General features: G+C 38.8%; 1 long non-coding RNA gene across 1 annotated transcript; it reads left to right on the top strand.

Moving 5' to 3' along the window:
- Positions 1-488: 488 nt before the first annotated feature.
- On the top strand, positions 489-7,589 carry LOC307136131. Its single transcript, XR_013817741.1, has 3 exons — positions 489-1,778; positions 3,444-3,535; positions 7,524-7,589. It is a non-coding gene; the product is annotated as an uncharacterized lncRNA (long non-coding RNA).
- Positions 7,590-7,993: the final 404 nt, after the last annotated feature.

The following is a 7,993-nucleotide window of genomic DNA, read 5'->3' as shown; positions in this document are numbered from 1 at the left end:
ATAATCATACTATTTTTCAGATCAATATATTTATTTTATTTAATATATTTCTTCTGAATATTTATTCTCTGTCTGCCCTCCCCTCACTAAAAGGTAGCAGTGTTGTTATTTTTGAAACTCTCTCTCTCCGTGTGTGTGTGTGTGTGTGTGTGTGTGTGTGTGTGTGTTGGTTTTGGTGTATTACAAGGACATTTCACCAGTTTACACACCAGCATTATAAGGACATTTGGGATTATAAGGACCTAGGACATGTCCTTGTAATTCAAACAGCGTGAAATCATCTCTATGAACCTCAGGAACATCCTCCTGCTTTTTTATTGAATGTCCCTTTAAGTAGGTATACCAGTTTTCTGGTGTGTTTGTGTGTATCTCATCACTCCGCCTATCGGCGGGATCTGCCACTGCTAGCGTACACACATTTAAACGATAATGGGCGTTGACGGTTTGAAAATGGCGCGCGGTTGTCTGATTGGTTAAAGACGCGCAGGCGCATTATTGAGATCCTACCGGAGTGTGACCGTCATCGCGGCCCTGTCAAACAGCAGCCTAGTAGGTAAGTACATTACGTTTATATGTTTTATATAGTGATTCATATAAATTAGTCATATCTATGTGTTTGTCTGCACTTAGTTTTCGGTTGGCAGACTTTAATATATATATTTACACAGTCGAGCGCGAGTCTCATCATGGTAATGTTAACGTGACCCCGGAAACTGAATAACGCATGTATTTATTAATGAAAAGTTATAATTATTAAGAATAAGTATTAACAATTATTAATAATCTTCCCATCATTGAGGAATTCAGCTGTTTATAAAGCCTCAGATTGCCTTGAATGTGCGTTGTGACAGGATTAAATGAGCTTTATAATCATTACATATTCAAATGCATTTAAAAGCAAAAATAAATCTCATCAGGTAAAGTTAAAGTATTCTGAATGTCTGCAAATGTTAATTCGACATCTTTTGATGAAATTGTGACCGAGTATAATTATTGTAATGCAAATCTTCCCTAAAATAATCTTTGGGCAGCTTTACACTCCATTAGTCTACATTTTAAACATATTTAATAATCCAAAAGTTATGTAATAAAGTTATGTCATGTAATATTTAATGTCTGACTTTTTACTTGAACCTAGGTTAAATATAGAATTGATCTTTCTAATTATTAATATATTGACTGTTACAGTACAATTTAACCTGTCAAATTTAGCATATTAACTTAAGATAATAATTAAACACGTTTAAGGCTGGAATATCAGAATAAAAAAACAAAAAGGAATAAAAGAATATTATCTTTACTACATTTTTTGTTTTGTTGGCATAATAAAGTAATATATGGATTAAAAGTGAAAAGTGAAAATTGATATGGACTCATTTAGAGGTACTTTCAAGCCTGCTCATGTAAAATAAGCTGTCATGTGAAACAGGAAATTAATTGTACTTATTTATAATCATCGGTCAGTCTTAATAATACAGCAGCACATAGAATAGCATTATGTTTTACTCATAATGGTGCTGATGAATTAGAAATCTTGTGCATTCAAAGAAAATAGGTTACTTTTGCATTGCGAAATAAGGTGGATAGACACTGTATGGATGTGTATCATATTAGATTTATGTATTTGCTAATATTTTTATGCTGTTTTTTTATTCTGTTTAAAATACTATGCCTTTAATTCTGCAGCCAGATGAAATGGACGACGCAGACCTAAGACCACATTAACTCCAGACCTGACGAGCCACACCTCGAGCAGCCGTATATCCACAGATTTAAAGGTACACCACATACATCTGTCCTGTTTTATAATGTCAGAGGACAACACAATAGTGCATTTGAAGACATGTACCATCACACGTATGTGATGAGAGCGTTCAGAGCGTCACGTGATAAACTGCCAAAGGACAAGGAGGGCTGTGCGATATATCACGATCTTAGATTGTGAACTATTATATCCACGTTCTGCCTTGTAGAGAGATCGTTGCACTTCTGGAACCTCCGTCCCAACATACTGTCCAACATGATGCACGTTCACATAGGGCTGGACGATTAATCGAAAAGTAATCGACTAATTTAGAACCTCTAACCGACGTAATTTTGCCATTTCGGTTTTAGTCACGTGACTCTGCCCCGTCAGTCACATCAAGTGCAGTTTGCAGGCACACGGAAAGATGCAGGAGCAGTTATCTTTGTTTATAGATGCTCAGTATTACTATGGTAATTGCATGTTTTACACAGTTTATACAGGGAAGTTAATCGCCGCTCTTATATGCGCTGATACACACACACAGACGGCGCGAGTGCCCCGAAGCCAGATCACTTTCACTTGCGTCCTCACAAGCTTGTCATTTGTATTTGTTTTAAGCCCTGCCAGTTTGAACACTGAAGCGTTTTTAGACCATCAGATGCGTATTATGTTGAACTAACGCCTGATATATTGTGATACACGAACACTGAGACAGAAGCTCACACATCCCGTGAAGATCGCGCGCAGAGAGCAGCAGAAACGCAGTGTCAACGCCGTCCCGTGATTCATCACTAAAGTAGCTTAGATACCGTTATGGCATAGATTTGTCTACCTTTTGAAGTAAGTACAAACGACAGCTTCATAATTAATAATACGGTATGACTAATTCACACACACAATCACTGTCTCATTAATGCATTAAGATAAATGTAATGTAGGCCTATAGTGTTAATTTATCTGTATCTGGTGTACAACAAGCAGAAATCTGCCCCACAGACAATAACTGCTGAAAGTCAACCGTTTCCTTCAAGTATTTTAAAATCACAAAGAAATGCACTTTCATTAGAAAAAAAATGTCCCACCTTTAATAGTAGAAAATATTTACAGTACAAACCTTATCAGTGAACTATAAGGGCAAAAAAGGAAAGCAAAAAAAAAAGAAGAGGAAAATAATCGTTCGTTAATCGTAATCGAGGTAAAATGTTAATTTCATCGAGATTTTTATTTTTGGTCAAATCGTTACAGCCCTACGTTCACACGTTTTGCAGCGCAGCGATAGAGTGGCATCGCAATCTTCGCCATCATGAAAGCTTATGTTTGCATGCGTTTTAAAGCCTTGCCAGATAAACTTTATATTTACACGCTGATCTAACATACACTTTTCTGAGCGTGTACACTTAAGGCGACGTTCACACTACGAGCCTTGGTGCTCTATAGACCCATTTCACATTTCCAGGTTTCTCCGAGCGGAAGTCATCATAGTTGGGTTAAATATTATAGCTGTGAATGAATACATTAAATATTTTTTTGTGTGCCGATTTACTCAAATAGCAAAAGAAAAACGCCACAATGGTGATTTCACAACTTTCAAAAAGAGGGAAAAAATAGAGTGAGTATCATATTAGATTTGTGTATTTGCAAATATTTGTATGCTTTTTTTTATTCTGTTTAAAATACTATGCCTTTAATTCTGCAGCCAGATGAAATGGACGACGCAGACCTAAGACCACATTAACTCCAGACCTGACGAGCCACACCTCGAGCAGCCGTATATCCACAGATTTAAAGGTACACCACATACATCTGTCCTGTTTTATAATGTCAGAGTACAACACAATAGTGCATTTGAAGACATGTACCATCACACGTATGTGATGAGATGTTAAGATGTTAATTTAAAATTAAGATGTTAATTTTCACCATCACTCCCATAGACGCTGTATTAGTAACACCCTCACAGCAGCGGTAACTTGTTTTTGTCATTTTATGCAAAAGCAATAAAATACAAAGTATTAGTGTTATAAATGTATATATATTTTTAAAAATGAAATTACAAAAAACGTTGCAGGATTTACGATATTGATGACCGTTGAAACGCGTCATCACAGTCTGTGCTCAGATCAGATTTTTTAGTACAGCTATTCACATTGTTGTTTTAAATGTAGCCAATATCAGATTCCAGTGCCAATAATTAGGGGTGTAACGATTCACTCGTTTTCTCGATGCATCGATTACAAATCGATCTTGAAACATGTATTTTTGAATCGTGCTGCGTCATCCACACCTTCACAGCTCGCCTTCACAGACACACACTGTTTTCTTTACCGCCTTCACTGGATTGGGCTTGCTCTCTGTCCGTCGCTCATTGATACGTGTTAGAGCAGCCCACGTTCTCCTCAGGACGGCCACTGCCATCACATGAGCAGATGACAGCTCTCTGTACGTAGCTCATTGACACGTGTCATGCTGCGTTCACACCAAACGCGAATAGAGCGTCAATGAATGCATTCGCGCGTCCGCAGCGAATTGGACGCGCGTAGAAATCGAGAGCTGGATGCGAAATTGACGCGCGTTCAAGGCACTCATAAAATATGAAATATGTCATAAAAAACCACTCTGCCTCTTTTCATTTTCATTAAAAATATATATTAAGCATTAATAGCCACACAAATGTGGTCCAGGCGACTCCTACATTATCTTCACTGCATGTATATTTAAATATCCTTAAAATAAAAAGTTATGAAACTTCTCTTTGCCCTCAGTCAAAACGATTTGGCAGACAACAAATTATAGATTCATGACACCAAAGATCGCCCGTTAGATCTACACAAGATGCACCACTACAGGACATCAGAGCCAGCGGCAGACGGCAGAAGGACTGGCGGAGGAAAGGCTGCCTTCGCCAGGGTTATGAGCGCTGATTGCCCGGTGATCGCCTGGATCTCACAATTCCAAAAACACAAGATTTTTTTTTTAAATAGGCGCTCTCTTTATAAATAAACCACAGATTTGAGCTTTAAACAACTACATTGTCACCTGAAAAAGTCTTAAAACTAAATTTTGTGACACAATAGTAGTATTTTTAAATTATGCAGGGTTTCTCATCACATCACTTTACCACATGACCGCAGCGAGCAGGCTCCTGATTGGTTAACGTGCCGCGAATTGATGCCAAAGTTCAAATTTTTCAACTGGGGCGTCAGATGCGAATTCGCTTCAAACGCTTGAATGCACAAAAGCACCATTCGCGTGTAACGCGCAAGCAGATACAGATCACAAGAGCAGATGACAGCTCTCTGTCGAGACAGGAATAGTTCTGAGTCAAACCGCTCAAGCCATTGTCAACTGCAAAGTCATCACTGCGGTCACTACTGTTGAAATAAAACGCTTTCATTGCGTGAAAACATCACTGTTATTTTATATAAAATATAAGCTGTGCGTTTTGTCCATCAATCAGATAAAGTGGCCTCTGATAATAGCAACAGTAGACACCGGCGCACTCTTTCACAATCATCAGAAGGAGAATGACCCGTATAAAGAGAACAAAGAGGGCTTTTCTGTCCCGTGAAGAAAAGTTAGTTTAGGATTAGTTAGAAAAGGGCATGATATTTTGAGTTTTAGCAGATCTTGTTCTTTTCTTGCTCCGTTTTCCTTATTTGTAATATCCGTAAAACAAGCCTTGTTCATATTTTCAAAATAAGGTTGATACAATCCACACCCTGTTTGCCAGAAGCAAGTTCACAACAGGTATTGTGTCGTTTTGTAAGATACATTAGTGTTTAAGCCAGATGAATTTTTAATATTATGTTTATTTATTGTACATCTGAAAAGTATAAAGTTGATAGAGATTTGATGTAGAGTCAAGCGCTGTGTGAACCTGAAAACACACTGCATTGTGAGGACAGACAGGTTTACTAGGACACTGTAGTGTATTAGTTATAGAGGAAACACTGGGACATGAGTGTGTGAAACTGAAAACACACTGCATTGTGAGGACAGACAGGTTTACTAGGACACTGTAGTGTATTAGTTATAGAGGAAACACTGGGACATGAGTGTGTGAACCTGAAAACACACTGCATTGTGAGGACAGACAGGTTTACTAGGACACTGTAGTGTATTAGTTATAGAGGAAACACTGGGGCATGAGTGTGTGAACCTGAAAACACACTGCATTGTGAGGACAGACAGGTTTACTAGGACACTGTAGTGTATTAGTTATAGAGGAAACACACGACATGAGTGTGTGAACCTGAAAACACACTGCATTGTGAGGACAGACAGGTTTACTAGGACACTGTAGTGTATTAGTTAAATAGGAAACACACGACATGAGTGTGTGAACCTGAAAACACACTGCATTGTGAGGACAGACAGGTTTACTAGGACACTGTAGTGTATTAGTTATAGAGGAAACACTGGGACATGAGTGTGTGAACCTGAAAACACACTGCATTGTGAGGACAGACAGGTTTACTAGGACACTGTAGTGTATTAGTTATAGAGGAAACACTGGGACATGAGTGTGTGAAACTGAAAACACACTGCATTGTGAGGACAGACAGGTTTACTAGGACACTGTAGTGTATTAGTTATAGAGGAAACACTGGGGCATGAGTGTGTGAACCTGAAAACACACTGCATTGTGAGGACAGACAGGTTTACTAGGACACTGTAGTGTATTAGTTATAGAGGAAACACTGGGGCATGAGTGTGTGAACCTGAAAACACACTGCATTGTGAGGACAGACAGGTTTACTAGGACACTGTAGTGTATTAGTTATAGAGGAAACACTGGGGCATGAGTGTGTGAACCTGAAAACACACTGCATTGTGAGGACAGACCGGTTTACTAGGACACTGTAGTGTATTAGTTATAGAGGAAACACTGGGGCATGAGTGTGTGAACCTGAAAACACACTGCATTGTGAGGACAGACAGGTTTACTAGGACACTGTAGTGTATTAGTTATAGAGGCAACACTGGGACATGAGTGTGTGAACCTGAAAACACACTGCATTGTGAGGACAGACAGGTTTACTAGGACACTGTAGTGTATTAGTTATAGAGGAAACACTGGGGCATGAGTGTGTGAACCTGAAAACACACTGCATTGTGAGGACAGACAGGTTTACTAGGACACTGTAGTGTATTAGTTATAGAGGAAACACTGGGGCATGAGTGTGTGAACCTGAAAACACACTGCATTGTGAGGACAGACAGGTTTACTAGGACACTGTAGTGTATTAGTTATAGAGGCAACACTGGGACATGAGTGTGTGAACCTGAAAACACACTGCATTGTGAGGACAGACAGGTTTACTAGGACACTGTAGTGTATTAGTTATAGAGGAAACACTGGGGCATGAGTGTGTGAACCTGAAAACACACTGCATTGTGAGGACAGACAGGTTTACTAGGACACTGTAGTGTATTAGTTATAGAGGAAACACTGGGGCATGAGTGTGTGAACCTGAAAACACACTGCATTATGAGGACAGACAGGTTTACTAGGACACTGTAGTGTATTAGTTATAGAGGAAACACTGGGGCATGAGTGTGTGAACCTGAAAACACACTGCATTATGAGGACAGACAGGTTTACTAGGACACTGTAGTGTATTAGTTATAGAGGGAACAGAATGCCTTCAGAGTAACCCATGTTTATTCAGTTTGTTTCCAAAAACTACATGTCTAGGTTTAGTCTTATTTTGCAGCTTCTTGAGCTCCAGCGAGTGTCTTACAGCCGTGTTTCTTTTCATCCTCTCCTTTTCAGATGAACACAGATGTTGCCTCCACTGAGATATTTACACCCTGTTTGCCAGAAGCAAGTTCAGAACAGGTATTGTGTCGTTTTGTAAGATACATTAGTGTTTAAGCCAGTTTGTTTTTTAATATTTTATTTTGTACAGTATCTGAGCACTGGACTTTTGGTTAAATTTTGCAATTAATCCGCAAATCACATGTTCTGAACTGTGGGTCATTTATCAACAGTGCGTAGAAAAGGTTCTATATTTTGTCCTACGAATGAAATTTAAAATGGGCCTAAGTACAATAAAATCTGTATTTATCAAACATGCGCACCACAGTTCTTACGCACATGAGTAAGCACTCAATGTTGATAAATCCCACATGTGCAATTCTTGTTCACGGTCATAAGCATTCGGAAACGCCTCCAATCAACCATATATGGGGACAACACTCCCTTTAAAAATCACGTGATTGTGTTTTTTCCTCACTGCAATT

The sequence above is a fragment of the Gobio gobio genome (genome assembly GCF_949357685.1).
Source record: "Gobio gobio genome assembly, chromosome: 13".
NCBI classification, from domain to species: Eukaryota; Metazoa; Chordata; class Actinopteri; order Cypriniformes; family Gobionidae; genus Gobio; species Gobio gobio.
Note: the sequence above shows the minus strand (reverse complement) of the source record. Positions and strands in the feature narration are given on the sequence as shown.